Here is an 18,692-nt window from a genome sequence, read left to right as displayed (position 1 = left end):
CTCCCTAAAAATTATGTGTTACAAAAGGAAAAGTGACAAGTTTACAGTGGAGAAACAGGACATCACCTTAACCAAGTGACCAAAGTTGACACCAATAAAGGGACAAATTGACATCATGGACCTCCTGATGTGATACACAGAAAAGGACACAGTGTCACTTCTAAGATATTCCTGCAAAAAAAAGACATAGCCTGAGTCTAATCATGAGGAAACATCACACAAACCCAGACTGAGGGACATGAAATTCCATCAAACAACTAACCTATATTTTTCAAAAATGTCAATGTCATGAAAAACAAAGAGAGGCTGGGAAATTGTTCCAGATTACAGGAGCCTAAAGAGACCTGGCAACTAAATGCAATATGCAATCCCATACTGCATCCTACACTGGAAAAAAAAATTCTATAAAAGACATTCCTGGGACAGGGTACAAAATTGGAATACAGATTGCAGATTAGTTAAAAAGTATTGGGTGGCTGTGTGGTGAGGAACAGGCATTCTGCCACATTGGTTGAACGAGTGTCAGGTCATTTAGCATTATCTAGCCAGTTACAAATCCACATTCCCTTTGTCCCACTGATTCCACTTCTGGGAGTTTATTCTGCACATTCTCGTATTTGCAAAATGACATCTGCATAAAGGCAGCCATTGCATCCTTATGATGATAGCAAAGGGCAAGAAACAACCTAAACATCCATCAGTAGGGGAACAAGGAAGTAAGTGGTGGCACATCCACGCCATGGAATTTATGCAGCTGGTGCAGAGGTGGCTCTCCATGCACTGCTGAAGAATGCTCTCCGAAAAGTGTTGCAAAAAGTGAAATGCAGAACACTGCAGCGTGTGCTACCATTTGGTAAAGAAAAAAAGTGGGGGAGAATGTTTGTGCACACGCTCGTAAACACATGCACCATCTCTGCATGGAAACACAAGAAAGAAACAGAAGATAGTTGCTGCTTCCCCTAAGGGGAACTGGATGGCTGGGGACAGGAAGGAGGGAGAATTAGTTTCCCCAGTATACGCTTTTGCACCGTGTGTTCTTGCACAACATGTGTTAATATTACATATTCAGAGAAGAAGGAAGAAGATGACGGAGGAGCAGGGAGAGAAGGAGGAGAAGGAGATGTAACAATAAATAAATAAATGCAAACATACAGGCATAAATAAATAAAGTGGTAATTTACCTGAAAATTTCATTGGCAACTTATACCAGCTGTCCTGGCACACTGTTGGAAATGCATGAAAAGAATCATGGATGGCAGATGAAAGGAGGTTGTGCAAGTCTGTCTCCCCACTGACTAGAGGGAGAGACTGCAGCCCCTTGGTCCCTGAAGGAGGAGGCAGAGAGGCCTGGAAGGTCCAGGATGAGCACCGAGGCCCCCTGACCCCTGGCTGCACATCCAGGCCACCACCCCACCAGCATGCAGGCCTTTTTTTTTGCATTTTGCATCAGTGTCCATTGGTGTCCCTGACCTCCCACCATCCTCATCTCTCCCCTTGCCAGGCCCAGCCACACCTGCTGGGGTGTGGGTTTCTGTGCAGCTACAAGTGCCTCAGTTAGCGTGTTTTCATCTTTTTCTTGGCTATCCATTTTGCCTTCACCACCAAACTGTAAAAGGCTGGCTAAGGGTTCGAGATCTGAAGCCAGACAGACCTGAGTTCCAACTCCAATGTTCCAAGTCACCTCTCCCCTGTGAGTTGTTGCCTGAAGATGAGTGGATGCCTGCAAGCACTTGCCAGGTATCTGGCACCCCAGAATTCACTGCATGGAAATTGTTGTTATGGTGGAAAATGAGTACCATCAGCCCAGCCTCCAACTCTCATAAAATCTTCAGCCGAAGCCCAAAAAATACCCCTACAAAACAGGTTCCAGGACTCACGGACCATCTGCTCTGGGATGAAGGATCTGAAAGAAGCAGCCTGCAGACCTGCTGAGCGATTGGTTCACTTGTGAACCTGCCCCACCCCCTCCACCCCCACGGTACTAGGTGAAGGCAGAGATGGGTGACAAAGCCCCTACATCACACACAGCATTGGCGTGGGTGCTCGTATTTAATAAACTTCAATTATCTGAGTCACACAGGTAGAATACAAGTGGTATATCCTCTCTGAATATTTGAAATGTAGAGAAATACATCAATAAAAAAGTAAAAATCATGAAACACATAAAAAGAATAGTGCACCAAAGAAGGAAGGTACAAAATTGTATCTACCTTATGATTCCATTTATATAAAGTTCAAGAATTGGCAAAACTAGCTAGGTGATAAAAGTATAGAAGGGTAGTGATCATTATCCTTGAAAGGACAACAAGCAAGGCTGCTGGAGTGCTGGCAACATCTCTTTCTTCACCCGAGTGCTGCTTGCAGGGGTGTGTGCAGTTTGTGAAACTTTATCAACTTGCACACCTATCTGTGCACATTTTAAATGCATATTATACTAAAATAAATTTTTAAAGTAAAAATAGTCCTTTGCATACCTCCCCATTTTATTCCCTTCTTCTGAAGCTACCACTGTTAACGGTTTGGAGTTTCCTTCCAAGATATTTTTCTGTGTGTATATATTTATAGATTGATCACTGATAAATAGATGGTTAAATAGATAGATAGATGATAGCTAGCCAGCTAGCTAGACGGAGTTTGTTTTGTTTTCCCCATAAATGTTACAAACTGTTGTTCTGTGATTTGCTATTTTCTTTTAATATAATAATATGTCTTCAAGATCTGACCACATCAGTATCAACTGGCTGTTCTCCTTTTTTTTCTTTAAAGAGCCCGTAATATTCCACAGTGAGAATGTATCATAACTTAGTACAGTATTCGTGGGCATTTAGGTCATTTCCAACTTTTGCCATTTAAACAATGCTGCAAGGAACATCCTTGTACACATTGCTTTGAGTATTTGTATGTTGCTATTGAGCTTATGGCTAAAGGAGGAATTTCTGAATCAGTGTATGTGCATGTGAATTCTAATGGATGTTGCCAAATCGCCTACCAAAATGTTACACCCAATTTACACCGTGTCCTTCATTTTCTTATTCGTTCATTCCCTCACTTACGCATTTGATAAATATTTATCGAGCACCTACTCTGGGTGTACTGTTCTAGCTTCCAGGAATTCAGCAGTGAACAGGAGATAGTCCTTACCCTCATGGAACTTGCAACCTGGTTGGGGAAACAGCTCCCAAATGAAAAAAGACATAAATATCTAATCTTTCAGGTCATTAGAAGAGCTAAAAGTAAATAAAGGTGTCTGAGTATGCCAATTTCCCCGTATCTTCACCAACACTGGTATTACTCATTGTTTTGATTTTTTTTTTTTGCTTGCTAATTTGAAAGCTATTTCTCCTATTGTAAATTTAGTATTTATTCCCCTTTGCCCATTTTATGATGGAGTGTTTTGACTTTTCCTTATTAATTTAGGAGCTTTTGATTTATTATGGATTTTAATCCTCTGACTATTAAATATGTTGCAACTTTTTACTCCAGCCCATTATAGGTTACGCATCCCTAATTTGGAGATCTGCAATGCTCCAAAATCCAAAACTTTTTGAGCACCACACGATGCCACAAGTGGAAAATTTCACACCTGACCTCATGTGACGGGGCTCAGTCAAAACACAGGTGCACAATGCACAGGTGATTCAGTGTCCCTGAAGTAAAAATAAAATTACCATCAAGCAATGTGTATAAGGTGTATATGAAACACAAATGAATTCTGTGTTTAGGGTTGGGTCCCAGTCCCAAGATTTCTCATTACGCATATGCAAATATTCTAAAATCTAAAAATAAAAAAAATCCAAAATCTGAAACACTGCTGGTCCCAAGCATTTTGAATAAGGGATACTCAATCTGTACTAGTCCTTATTCTTTGCTCATATGCTGTTTCACAACGTCCTTTTGATGGGGAACCACAAGGAAAATTATTTCAGACTTTTATTCCAAGAAAAGTTGGGCTTCTTCTCACGAACTCTTTTTTTGTGTTTTGTTTTGTTTCCCTACAACTCCATATAACAATGTTTCCTTTTTCTTGCTTTGGCTACCAGGAAGCTCAGAACAAACTTTTCTGTTCACCTCCAGCGACTTCACGGCAGGCACTCAGTAACCTGACCTCATCCTCGAGTTTGCCTTTTTTTCCATTCTCACAATTTCATTATCCCTTTCTTTTGCTAACCCCTGGTTTTATGACCTAGGTAAGCCACCTAAAATCAATCTCGCAGCAAGGTAGGACACAAATGGATGATTTTATTTCCTGTGCACAACAGCCTCTTTCACAGATGATGAAACTGAGGCCCAGAAAGGGACAGCAACTTGAGCCAGGGCTGCAGTGAGTTAGTGGAGAAGTACAGACTCTCACTCAGACTCCGTGCCAGTGGGTCCCTTCCTTGCTCTGTCCTTTCCTGAAGAGAAAACCTGTCTCTCATTTGCCAGCTGTATTAATCAGAATGCTTTTAGTTGCTAAGTGACAGAAATCCTATTTTTTTTTTTTTTTTTGAGACAGAGTGTCACTTTGTTGCCCGGGCTAGAGTGAGTGCCGTGGCATCAGCCTAGCTCACAGCAACCTCAGACTCCTGGGCTTAAGCGATCCTACTGCCTCAGCCTCCCTAGTAGCTGGGACTACAGGCATGAGCCACCATGCCCGGCTAATTTTTTTGTATATATATTTTTAGTTGGCCAGATAATTTCTTTCTATTTTTAGTAGAGACGGGGTCTCACTCTTGCTCAGGCTGGTCTCGAACTCCTGACCTCGAGCGATCCACCCGCCTCGGCCTCCCAGAGCTAGGATTACAGGCGTGAGCCACCGCGCCCGGCCAGAAATCCTATTAAATAAGCAAAGGGAATTGCTTATTCCCTTATTGCCCCATGAGAGCAAACCAGATGGAGTTCAGGCATGGCTCGATCCAAGCACATGGACAGTATCAGCAAGGAGGCTCCACACTCAACTTTGCTTTTCTCATTGCTTGGTAATATCCTTGCCTGCTTCAGACAGCTTCATTCCATGTGGCATGACTGACACCAGCAGCCCCAAGGGTACATCCTGACAGCATGAAGACAGACAGCCTCCCCTGCAGCCCCAGCAGAAAGAAAGGATTTAGATTGGCCCCACCTGGAAAGCCCTCCCCTTGCAGGCAGAAGACAGGCATCTTCAGTGACAGTTCCAACCTGTCTCCTGGAATCGGGGAGGAGTTCCCCTGAGACAGGAGAGGGCAAAAAAAAGTATAGTGGACAAACACACTCTGCAGAGAACAGTGTGTATTGTCCCAGGGAAACAGGACTTCCAAGAGAGGGAGGAAAGAGATGCTCTCCCCTCCCCAAGCACAAATCAGCCAGTGAGTGACTTCGGTCTTTCTTCAATAGAAACTCATCTTCTCTCCTGCTCTTCAGCTCTCAGCAGCTTTCAGACTAATCTACCATCATCACCTCCAATAACAGCATCTCTCACCTCAGTTCTGCCTCCACACACTGCCACCCTCCTAGCATCTAACCAAATCCTAGCATTTCTTCCCCAGGGATCCTTCCACGAATACCCCACCCCAGGGATGTCTTTCACCTCTGAACTTCCCACCCCATCCAAAGACATATTTTTATAACTAACATGTGCTTAGCTCTACAGGAAGAGACAAAAAGGTACCAGTGTCAGAAGGTCCATTGGATTGACCTGAAATACCATTTCAGAGAAGTGGCTAAGTGGCTTCTAGGAGGTTTTCATTCATCCTGGACAAAACAACACATCCACCATGGTCCCCGAGGTCGCTCGGGAGATTAATGAGAAGAGAAATGGGAAGAGACACCTCCCATGTGCCGCATTGGCAAGTTTTCATGTGCACGATCTAGTTTAGACTTCACCAAATCCCTGCCAGGTAAATATTAATTTACAGACAAGGAAACTGGCGTTCAGAGAGGTAAAGCGACTCACTCAAGATCACACAGCCAGTGACTCGAAGAACCAGGATTTGAATTGTCCAGCTGTCCTGTCCTCTGCCCACCCATTCCCTAATAAACAGTCCCTATTATTAAGTGATGACTCACACTACAGAAATGTCTCCTAATTAAATTTGAAAATAGGAAAAGCATTTGGAATGTACTCCGAGGAGGCTAGCCTTAGCGGAATTACTTCCATACCAAGAATTTGTTCCCCAGCTATGTAGCAGCTGGATTTTTTTTTTCATTTCTTGATGTTCCTAATGAGTGGAATGTAAGAAGCACAGAAGATGACCAGTCTCCACCCTTCCCTTCTGTCCCAGGCTGCCTCAAACCCTTTGTCCAATAGGGACACAGAAATCAATTGATCGATCAATTAAGAAATAAATTAAGAAGTTCCCACTTGTACCAGAAATGCTTGTCTGGGGGCAGATATTGACCCACAGTGGACACAGCGAAGTCCCAGGCTCCATATCCCAAAACACAGTGACAATCAGAGGGGGAAGTTGGTTTGTTTTATAGCCAACAGTCCAAGAACACATCTATTTCAGGCCCCATGTCAAGCCACTAAAATTGTAGAGGAAAATGTGGGCTCTTTTTCCTTTCCTACCCTGTAGAGCTGTCATAAAATGAGCTGATTTGAATATCCCCACTTCCTCCTCTCTAAGCTGTGTGGTCTGAAGGACATACCTTTGCTGAGCCTCTGCTCCTCACAGGTAGTGCTGGGTGAATGTGACTGCGAAGCTCCCTGCGAAACTGGCCAGGAGTGAATCTGCACCTGCCGCTCCTTCCCAGTCTGGCACCCAGTAGGCGCTCAAGTAAGTTTTTGAAAGATTCAATTTGAGCGAAACAATGAGACTATGGGACTAGACAGTTGGGTGAATCTGGCGCCACCCCCTGGCCATGTGACCTCAAGCCTGCTGCACGACCTCTCTGAGCCTCACTAGGCTCACTCTTTGAGATGGAGCCGAGAATGCCAGCCTTGGAGGAGGATGGAGATGAACCTGGCTAAGGTGTGTGACAGGCTCAGTAATGGGAGAAGGACAGGCTCAGCCTCCACATCAGTTACTCACAGTGACTGAGAAAGCCAGCTGTGATCTGGCCCTGGCTGGCCCCTTCGTGTCCTACCTCTCCTTCCTCACTCTGCCTCATCCACACTGGCCTCCTTGTTGGTCCCCAAGCCCATAAAGCTGTTTCCACCTCAGGGCCTTTGTACAGCTGTTCCCTCCCAAGTCGTCACGGGGCTCTCTCCCTCACTTCCTTCAGGCTTCTGCTCAAATGTCACCTTGTCAGACAGGACTTCCCTGTTACTCCTTTATTTTTCTTTGTAGCACTTATGTCTTATGTACAATATGTATTTATTCATGCATTGTCTGCCTTCCACAGCCAGAATGTGAGCTCCATGGGGCAGGACTTTGACTAGCTCAAAGTCAGGCCTCAGTCCCTGGAACAGTGATTGGTGGATGGTGGGCTCTCAGCAACTGTCAAATAAATGGATGGATGGGAGGAAGGCGGATGGGAGGCTGGGTGGGTGAGTGGATGGATGGATAGGAGGGCGGAGGGATGGGACGATGGTGGATGGGAGGGTGGGCGACTGGCTGGGTGGGTGAGAGGATGGGTCAGTGGGTAGAGTAGAAAGAGCCCTGGGTTTTCATTCCCACACTGCACTGAATGTTCTTTGCAACATGGATCTAGCAATTATTCTGCACCAAAAGTGATGCTAAGCACTTTACAACACAATGTCCTTTAACCTCCTCAAGCAATCCTGAGATGAGGAGGCTGAGGCCAAAGAAAGACTGTGACCTGCCCGTGGACACATGTTAGCAAAGACCAAGCAGGAGCTTGAACCAGTTCACCTGACTCCAAGGTCTAGGCATTTGTGAATGTAGAGGGCTGAGCAAAGCAAATTATTAATATATTGTTATTAGTATTAATTTTATCAATTGATTAGCAATAGGGCTTGACCAGGAATTGCCATTTGCAGAACTTTGGGGGGTGTCTGGGGCCTTCCTACAGCTCCAGGGTCATCCTTTGCATCTCCATCTTCCAAGAAGATGGACAGAGAAGAGCTGAGAGTGCACAGGGCCAGTGGAGCAAGGAGCAGGCAGGTAAAATTAAGGAACATCAGCAGAAAGCATCACCTCCTCTGACTGTCCCCAGGTGGGAGCCCAGATGGCCAAAGGTAAGACTGAAGCAGTGGGGCTGGGAAAGAGGAGAGGAGGACGGCAGAACTACTGGGAGGGCAGGCTGGACAGGGCCATTGGCTCACTTGATAGAGGGTCCGGGAGAAGGAGGAGCCACAGGTGGAGCTGATGCTGGAGAGAGAGCAGGACCACGCCCCCCGCAAGGAAAGGTCTGACTCAAACTGCGATGATCCCGGATCCCCAGCCCCAGATCACTTGCAGGGACTCCGTGATGATTCAGAAGGACAGCTTCGTGGTTAGGAGGAGGGCTTTGGGGCCTGAGGGACCTGAGGTCCAGTCCCAGCTCTGTCCCTGACTTGGGCAAGTCACTTCCTCTCTCCAAGCTCTGGTTTCCTCAGCTGGGAAATGTCGATAATCATATCTGTCCTGTAAGGATATTCGTGAGGATGAAACAAGGCTGTACGTAAAGTGCTTAGCATGGAAGCCTTCACGGGGGAAACCAGCTGCTGTGCTGTGGTGGGACTCAGCAGGCCCCATGGAGAGACCCTGGTGGAGAGGAACTGAGATCCCCAGCCAACAGCCAGCGCCAGTTTGCTGGCTGTGCGAGTGAGTCACCTTGGGGACAGATCTTCCAGTTCCAGCAACACCTGGACTGCAACCTCCTGAGACACCTTGAGCCAGAATCACCCAGCTAAGCCACTCCCAAATCCCTGACCCTCAGAAGCTGTGTGAAATAATAAACAATTATGGTGTTCTAAGCCAGGGGTCAGTGAACTTTTCCTGCAAATGTCCAGATAGTAAATATTTTGGTACTAGCGGGCCATGTGGTCTCTTTCACAATTTCTCTGCCATTGTAATGCAAAAGCAGCCACAGGTGATACGTAAATAAACATGGCTGTGCTCCAGTCAAACTTTATTTATAAAAACAGGCTGAATTCAGTCTCTGGTTCATAGTTTGCCAACCCCTGTTTCAAGCTGCTAAAATAAATGATTCGTGCATTTCTCATAATGTATAAAATAAAATGGTCCCTTTCCTCATGGAGTTGGTAGCCTTGCCTGGAATGCCCAACTCCACCTCCTGTGGAGTATCTCCCTTGGACAGCTCAGACCTCAGGGCAGGGTCTGTGCTGACTCATCCTCATGTCCCCAGCTTTCCCAGCTCTCGGGCCATACACAGAGAAAACGCTAACCTAACCATTTGCTGGAGGAGCAAACGCAGTAAAACCCAAGGCACTATATGTGCCACAACTGGAGAGCAGATTTATGGGGCTATGGGAACACTCTGAGGATTAATGTGGTCTGGAAGGCTTCCTGGAGGAGGTGAACTTGAGCTGAGTCTTGAAGGGTAGGTATTAGACAAGCATTAAACAAAAGAATGATCATGGAGCAAAGCACGGAAGAGTAGATACTTGGTAATGGGGTCAGCATGTCATGGGCCTTGAATGCCAGATAAGTGGCTTGGGTGTCATCCTGGAGACTGTCACCTCTTCAACAGAGGTAGAGAGGCTTCATAGATGGGCTCTAGGGAGAGCACTGTGACTTTCATAAAATTCTGTGGCCCAGAGACAATGAGGACACTACAGTAAGCCACTGAAGACACTAATGTGTAATGAAGCAAGTTGCAGATGTGGGCAATGGGAGCTCAACCCCTCTGGGGCACTCTGGAGGCCGTGAACAACACACCTCCAGCTGAGGGCAGGGGGCTGGCTGCTTTATCCACCACCTCCCATCCGTCACTGGCCAGGGCTGCTCGGGGACTCAATTCTCCAGCCCCTGTGGCCTCAGGCAGAAAGAGGCAGGTGTTTGCAGAAGGCTCTGTGGGCATGAAAAGGTGAGAGCTGAGGGGATGTGGGCAGGACAGTGACAGTGTGTGCTACATGGCGGGGTTGGGGGGGGGATGTTGATGCAAAACAAGTATATTAGGGATAGTGACTGAGCAGCCATGTACCGGGATGGGGAGTGGGGCGGCAGGCTGGAGCTGAGGGGGTGGGGACCTCCTCGAGAGCAAAGCCTGGGTCCACAGACCCAGTGAGGAGGTGCATGGGTCCGTCCCAGTGGCGGAAGCCAGGAGGGTAAGAAGTTGAGTTTGGTTCCAGACACCCTGGGTTTGAGATGCCCACAGGACCTCAAGAGATACTGTCCAGCCAGAAGGGACAAAGTGTGGTGACATGTCAGAGCTGGCAAAGGATTTGGGAGAGCTGCGGAGATGGAGAGGGCAGAACAGAGCCACAGACCATTCAGGAATGCAGCAAGGAGGGGGAAGAGAAAGAGGGGTTAAGCAAAAAAGAAGAAAAGGGTACAAACAGGGCTGTGGGAGGAGCAGCACTCTGAGCGGGTGCCTGTGACGAGATTAGCACTGGATAAGAGCTAAGTGCTCCATAGTAGTAATATGGATTGTGTTATCACCGCTTTCGGATGTGTTTACACGGGTTTATGTAAATGCCTGGTATGTCATAGCTGCAGATAAAAAATTTGTTTAATTAGTTAATGGATGTTCTCAATCCCATTTTACAGATAAGGGAATTGAGGCTCAGAGAAGAGAAGCACTCTCGTTCCTGTTCTGCCCAACTGCAAAGCCCACATTCTGCGATTCCAGTGGGTGGCGAAGTGTCACACAGAGCATCTGGAAGGATGTCCAGCAGGACAAAGGCCCACAGGGAGGTTGGAGACAAAAAGAGAGGGACTGGGCCCTGCTGAGTAGGCCACACAACAGAGCAGGGAGTAGGGGAGAGGCCAGATCCCAGAGGGCGTGGAGAGAGAAGGGCGTGTGTAGGCAGAGCTTCCAAGATGTTCCATGATGAGAGGGAGAATCGGAGGGAAGACGGGAGCAATGAAGGCTGGAGAGAACAGAGCCTGCAGGAGACGGAGAGCAGAGACGGGGAGGGAAGAAGGGAACTACCAGCGGGTGTGGGGTCAGGCCCATTCAGGGCTGGGAGCGGCCATCTTTCCCTCCACTTCGCAGGAGGAAGGACCAGGAAATGAATGTGCAAAACACAGGGAAGTGGGGGCTGGTGGTTTCCTGCTGGCGCCTGTGGCAAGGACTGCCAGGTATCCCCCATATCCAAACTCCCTTCCTCTTGTTTAATAATATTTCCCTGATTTTTATGTGTGCGCAAGGCTGCCCTGGTGAATACTACATTTCCCAGCATCCCCTGCGGTTGGCGCGGCCGGGCAGTTGCGGGCTGACCACTCCCATCTGCTGGAGACGTTTCCCAAACTGCACGCCTTACATCTGGGCTGCTGTGGGAGAGAACACACCTGCACCTTATTTAAATCATTCTCAACCCAGGTCTCTGCTCTCACACAAAATCTAACCACCCAAGTGAGTGGCTTTCCCATTGTCCGCCTCTCCCAGGTAGGGCGCCCAGTTCCCTTCTCCTTTGTGGCATTTTCCACCATCTGTCTTCCTCCCCCAGCTCCTGTCCAACCAGACGATCAACCCCAGGAGGGCAGCCCACCAGAGACCTGCTGTCCCCTCATTATAAAAAATCTCTCTTTGTCCTTCCCTTCTCACCCCCAGCCAATGGTCAAGGGATTAACTTGATTGTGAACATATTCTGGAAATATTTTCACTGCTGTTTTTTAAAATTTTTTCCTTTGTTTGACAAAGTGTTACAACTTCAACCACAGGGGGACGAAAAACCCTACCCAGCTGACCAAGGCTATGATGTAAAACCAGCAACAACTGCATTAAATAATCAAAACTAAAAACCACCCAAACAATAGAACTCCTCAGGAGGACTTGGGTCTTTGAGGCTGTTCCCCCTGGGTCAGGAGGACTTGGGTCTTTGAGGCTGTCCCTCCTGGGTAGGGGTTGAAGGGGGTTGCAAACACAGGAGATGAGACAGGGGACTGGCTTCCTGCACTGGTTTGTAAATTCTGCTCTGATGCCTAGGCCTTCTCCAAAGGGTAGGTGGACGAAAGCCTGGGGAACATGGGCAATTGGATTTATACAACAGATCCAGTGTGGGGGTAGAGGTGGAATTCCAAGTTAGAGGCTCACACAGTGGGATCAGTCAGGGGTGAGAGTTAGAGCTCAGTATGGAACCAGGATCATGAGTCAATATGGGACCAGGATTAGGACTCAGACTGTAACAAGGATCAGGGATCAGTATGAGGCTGGAGTCAGAGCCTAGCGTGAAACAAGGTTCAGAGTTCTGACTCAAACCAAAATTGAGGCTTTGTCTGGGCTTCAGTCCATGATTAAGAATGGGGTCAGAGCCCCACCTGAGACCAGGGTTATGATTTGGTCTAGAATCAGGTTCAAGTTTCAGTGTGTGATGCAGGGTCAGGGCTCTGACCTGGTCTCAGTGTGTGACGAGAATCAGGATTCATCCAAAATGGAGTCCTGGCTCTACCACTTCCTGAGACCATGGACAAGTCAGTTCACTCACTGGGCCTCAGTTTCCTCGTTTGTAAACTGGGGATACTGAGGATAATCATAACCCTTCCATAGTTAAATGTTACACCAAAGGAGATAGCAGGCGTCAGCAAGCTTTGCAAACTGCAGTGTCGGGCAGACATTTCTGTAAACATCCTGGAAGAAACTCCAAAGAACGCTCATTGTGGGAAAGTCCAAATGTCACTAAGCCTCCTACTCTATCTTCTATCCTAGTTTCTCTTCTGCCTGTAAAACTAATAATAGCTAAAACACAGTTACACGGAATGACTTTGTGCCATGTTCTAAGAGCTTCATGTATATTTAACTAATTTAATCCTCAACCGACCCTATGAAGTAGGTACTTATCTCTCTTGTCAATGGGGGAAATTGAGGCAGTGAGAAGTTAACTGACTTGCTTAAAGTCACACTGAATAAGTGGAAAATCTCTGATTCAAATCCAGACAGTTTGGCTCCCAAGTCTATGCTGAGTCTAGGAACTGGGGACAGGGAATGAGTCTGGGAGAATCTTCATGGAGCAGACAGACAGGGATGACAGGCACCAGTCAGTCCAAAGGTCTAGGGGGCACTTGTGGCCCCCAGCAGCCTGCCTTTGCCCAGGAGGCCAAATCTTCCAGCTGACCCCACTCCCACATGGGGACATAAAATGTTGGGGGAGGAATTGGCGGGTGGCATTAAGGCATCTCTTTAAACTTGTTTGTTTATGGAAAGAAACTTCAGGCCAGCTGCTGAAGACCTGTATTTTATGGGTAATTTTTCAATTTATTTCACACTGGTATTAAAAAAAAACAACAACCCAACCCACCGTGGAGGCTGTGATTCCACTAGGGCTGGTGAGGGAGGGGCGGCTGGCTTGAAGCAGCTCCTTTGTCTGTCTGAACATCCCACAGGGACAAGGTTTTTTGCCTTCCCTTGGAAAAAAACAGATAAAATGGAGAATGAAGGTGGGGGCTAAAGAGGTTTTGATTTAAGAGGAGAACAAGATGAAGTCTAGAGGAGGTGGGTAGGGGGTTCAGTGTCTCTGTTTTATAGATGATGAAATTGAGGCACATATAATGAAAGTTATTAGTGAGAACTTACTCTGGGTTACATGCTGTGCTATGTTTTATCTGCACTACCTCAAAGGTGGTCACGAGAATTAGTGTGATACTGTCTTGTCTTGGGATTGCCAGAAGCAGACCCTGAGACAAAGATTTGAGTTCAAGAAATTTTGGGGGGAATTGACCCCAACAAACATGGTGTGGGGCATAAGAGGTGAAACAGGAAGGGAAGGCAGCCATGAAGGGGTTATCCAGATGGTTAGTATCATGGGAACTTAAGTTCAGTCCTTCTAGGGAGTTCTGGGAGACATCACTGAACGTGCCTTGGGGTATTTATCCATCATTGGACATCTCCACTCTACTCTTGAGTCCATAGCAAGTTTTTCCCCCCCAACTGTTATATTTTTCAGTTCTATAATTTCTATTTGGTTCTTTTTTTAATAACTTCTACTTCTTTACTGAGATTTTTCTGTTTTCACTTGTTTCAAGAGAATTCATAATTTTCTGCTGAAGCATTTTTATAATGGCTACTTGAACATCCTTGTCAGACAATTTCAACATCTGAGTCATCTTGGGATTAGCATCAGTTGATTATCTTTTCTCATTAAAATTGTGGTTTTTCTGTCAATCTGCTATTATATCCTGGACATTTTGGCGCTAATGTTAGGCAACTTCAGATCCTGTTTACTCTTTTATTTTAGCAGGTAGTATCACCGTTTAGGTGTAGCACGTAGGTTCTCTTCTACTTTTGTGGGCTATAGTTCCAATCAATGACAGTTTAGTTATTAGAGTCCTTGCAATTCTATTCTAGTCTGCTTTGTTCTTCTGGTGCGACTGGGGCTAGTATTACCCTAATACCAAAACCAGATAAAGACAGAACAAAAAAGAGAAATATAGAGCAATATTCTTCATGAATATAGACACAAAAATCCTTAGCAAAATATTAGCAAGTAGAATTCAGCAATATATAAAAAGAACGGTTACACCGTGACTAACTGGGGTTTATTCCATTGGAGGATGACTGGTTCAATATTTGAAAATCAATCAATGCAATACACCATATCAACAGGCTAAAGGTGAAAAATTAAATGATTATATCAATATGCAGAAAAAATGACAAAATTCAACCTCCATTCATAATAAAAACTCTCCGAAAAATAGCAACGAGAGGACCTTCCTCAACTTGATAGAGTATCAACAAAAAACCTATAGCTAACATCATATTTAATGGTGAAAGACTCAATGCTTTCCCCCTAAAACTGGGAACAAGGCAAGGATGTCCACTCTCATCACCCTTACTCAGTATACTCTAGCCAGTTCTAGCCAGTTCAATAAAGCAGGAAAAGTAAATCAAGGCACAAAGATCAGAAAGAAATAAAATTGTCCCTATTTGTAGCAGACACGATTGTCTATGTTGAAAAACCCAAGAAATCTTCAAAAATACTCCTAGAACTAATAAGTGAGTTTAGCAAGGTGGCAGGATATAAGATCCACATGCAAAAATCAACTGTATTTCTATATACTACCAATGAACACATGGATAGAAAAATTAAAGATACAATACCATTTACAATTTCTAAAAGAGAAAGGAAATACTTAGGTGTAAATCTAACAAAACATGTACCAGACTTGTATGATGAAAATGACAAAGCACATTTTAAAATCAAAGACGATCTAAATGGATGGAGAGAGAGATATGTTCACGGATCAGAAGACTCAACATAGTAAACATGTCAATTCTTCCCAAATTAGTATACACATTTAATGCAATTCGGATCAAATTCCCACAAGAATTTTTGTAGATATAAATAAGTTTATTCTAAAATTTATACACAAAGTCAAAGAAACTAGAATAGCTGAAATAATTTTGAAAAAGAAGAATAAAGCGGGAGGGATAAGTCTACCCAATTTCAAGATTTATTGTATAGTTACAGTAATCAAAATAGTATAGTGTTGGCAGACAGAAAGACACACAGATAACCCCAAGATAAATCCACACAAATATGCCCAATTGACAAAGGAGCAAAACCAATTCAATGGAGGTAAGATAGCTTTTACTTAATTGTACTGGAGCAATTGGACATCCCTAGGCCAAAAAAAAAAATGAACCTTGACCTAAACCTCACACTTTACACAAAAATTAATTCAAAATGTATCATGGGCTTAAATGTAAAATGCAAAACTATAACTTTTAGAAAAATAGGAGAACATCTTTGAAACTTGAGACTATAAAATGTTTTCATACTTGACACCAAAAGCATAATCCGTAAAAAGAAAAAATTGATGAAGTGGACCTACTCAAAATTATAAAAGACTCTGTGAAAGACCCTAATAAGAAGATGAAAAGATAAATTATAGACCAGAAGAAACTATTTGCAAATCTCATATCCAACAAAGAACTTCTATCTAGAAAAATATATAGAACTCTTAAAACACAACATTAACTAAAAAAAAAATTTAAAAACGTGCAAAAGACATGCATAGATGTTTCACCAAAGGGGATATACAGAAACTTATTCACAAATGTACACAGTAGCTTTATTTCTTAATAATCAAAAACTGGAAATTATCCAAAGGTCTTTGAGTGGCTAAATGGCTAAACAAACGATAGTACATCCATACCATGGAATACTGCTCAGCAGTAAGAAGCAACACGTGCAGAATCTGGAATAAATCTCAAGGAAATTGTGCTGAATGAAGACAGCCAATCTCAAAAGGATACGGACTGCAGGATTCAATTCCATAAGATTTGTGTAACAACGTAATTATAGGGATGGAGGACAGATTAGTGGTTGTTAGGGGTTAGGGCTGGAAGTGGAGAGGGAGGGTGGAGCCATAAATGGGTAGCACAGGCTTGTGATGGTGGCACAGTGTCTTGATTGTGGTTGTGGTTCTACAAAGCTATACATGAGATAATGTTGCATCCCAGGGACCCCCTCAGTTCCTGACAAATCAGAAAGTTGGTCACCCTAGCAGATGGCCCCCTAACAGGGGCCATGATGCAGCCCTTGTGTCTCTGAGGAGAAGTTCAGGCTTCACCTGGTGGAAAATACAGGTCCTCTGTCTGCTTAGGAAGAAAAGCTTGTAGGAACCAGAGCAGATACAGACAGGAGCTACCACATCACTGGAGCAAGAAATAAGGGTGGCCCAATGTGGTCAATGAACCAGATGTTCACCAAACTCTTGCTTTTCCTCCTGTATGTAGTCTAGCACATGGCTAGACTACATTTCCCAGCCACCCTCACAGGTAGGTGTGCCCACGTGACCAAGTTCTGCCCAATGGGACATGGGTGGGCACGCTCTGTACCTCCCATCAGCCCTGCCCCTTCCCAGAGAGCTTTAAACCACAGAGGGCAGAACACAAGCTGGAAGGGTCCTCCCTGTCCCATGGATGAGGATTTGCTGATCAGGAACACATGCTATAGCTGAAACGTATGTTTCAGCCATCATACCTGTCTTCATCTATTTGTGACAGTGGTTCCTTAAGTGACACCCCTGGGGTGCACAGCTCCTGGGCACGCCATCAGCATCGCTAGCCTCAATGTCCTCCCTGGGCACCTGTACTGGGGGAGAGGGGTTGGATGGCAGGCAGAGATGCCCAGACAGCCCCGTAGAGCTACAGAGAACCCAAGGCCCTCTGAGCATCTCAGGGTGGGAAAAGGCCCTGAGTTCTGGGCCTTAAAACCCTAGAAATATCAGATTCTGGAAGGACTGGGAAGGCTCTCACAGAACCAGAATCCCATCTGTGTCATTGGACAAATGGGGACACTCAGCTCAAGAGAGCTCAAGACAGCAGGACCTGAGGTCCCACATGAATCAAAGCAGCAGTCCCCAACCTTTTTGGCACCACGGACTGTTTTCATGGAAGACAATTTTTCCACGGACCCGGGAGGGCCAGAGATAGTTTTGGGAAGATTCATGCACATTACATTTATAGTACACTTTATTTGTATTATTATTACATTGTAATATATAATAAAATAATTATACAACTCACCATAGGTTGGGGACCCCTGAGTCAAAGGATGAGTGAATATTCATTCATTCATTCTTTCTTTTGTTCATCCCACAGATATTTATTAATCACTTTATGTGTTGGGCACACAGGGCTCAAACCAGAAGATTGACAAGCAAGTCACAGACGTGAACAGCTGGTGGTGCTTTGCACTATGGTGGGTAGAGCAGGACACAGGGATAAAGGGAATGGTCTTCTGTCTTATCCAGGGCCCTGAGGATATCCAGGGAAGGATTTTCCAGGCAGAGGGAACAGCAAAAAGCCCTGCAGAGGACACATTGCAGGAGTCTGAGAAACAAGAGGAGGCCTGGGTAGCTGGAGCAGAGGGAGTGCAGAGTGGGGGAGAAGTCCAAAACAGGGTGAAAGGCTGCGTCCCACAGAGCTGTGTGGCTGTCCGCAGCCCTGACCTCTGCATGACTCACAATGCCATTGCTCCTCTCTGGCCCTGCTCACATGGAAGCTGCCCCCTCTGGACTTTGGAGACTCCAGGGGATGAGTACCCACTTTCCTAAGGCTTGATCTTCTGAGGCCACCTCATTTCTCAAAGTGCCAACATTCTATGGACATCTGGAAGTCCATCCCAGCTTTGTCCTCAACTTACTGGACTACCTAATCTAGGCATCCCCAGTCCTGAGGCCTTGGTGGCCCCATCTGTGAAATGGCACAGTCTGGGTGGGCTGGCTGACATTCCATCAAGCTCCCCAGGGTGCTATCTGCCCGTGTTCATAGAGCCCCACAGAAAGCATGGCCAGGCCAGCACTGTCTCTTCAGCTGCCACACCTTCTGTGTGTTCCCCCCGGCCGCCTGACATGCCTTCAAGTGTCCCTCATGGCACTAGGAGAAGGAGCTGGAGGAGACACTAGCATTTACCTTCCATTTCTTTTAGATCAAGCTACACACATAGGAAAAAGGAAGGATCATTGTTCAGCAAGAGGGTTTCAAGGATAATTTCCTCTGGGCCTCCAAGGCTCCTTTCCTTCTGATGCAACTGTGTCTGAGAGCAGCTGAGAGGCGCAGGCACTGGCCCCAGACAGAACACTGACATGCTGTGTGGCCTCAGCCAAGTCACTTGGCCTCTCTGAGCTTCCCTTTCCACCCCTGAAAAGTGAGCTTAATCAGAATAGAAACTCACTGGGTTATTTTGAAAATTATATTATGTGTAAAGTTCTTAACAATGA

Source organism: Lemur catta, chromosome 17 (assembly GCF_020740605.2).
Source record: "Lemur catta isolate mLemCat1 chromosome 17, mLemCat1.pri, whole genome shotgun sequence".
In the NCBI taxonomy this organism is placed as follows: domain Eukaryota; kingdom Metazoa; phylum Chordata; class Mammalia; order Primates; family Lemuridae; genus Lemur; species Lemur catta.
Note: the sequence above shows the minus strand (reverse complement) of the source record.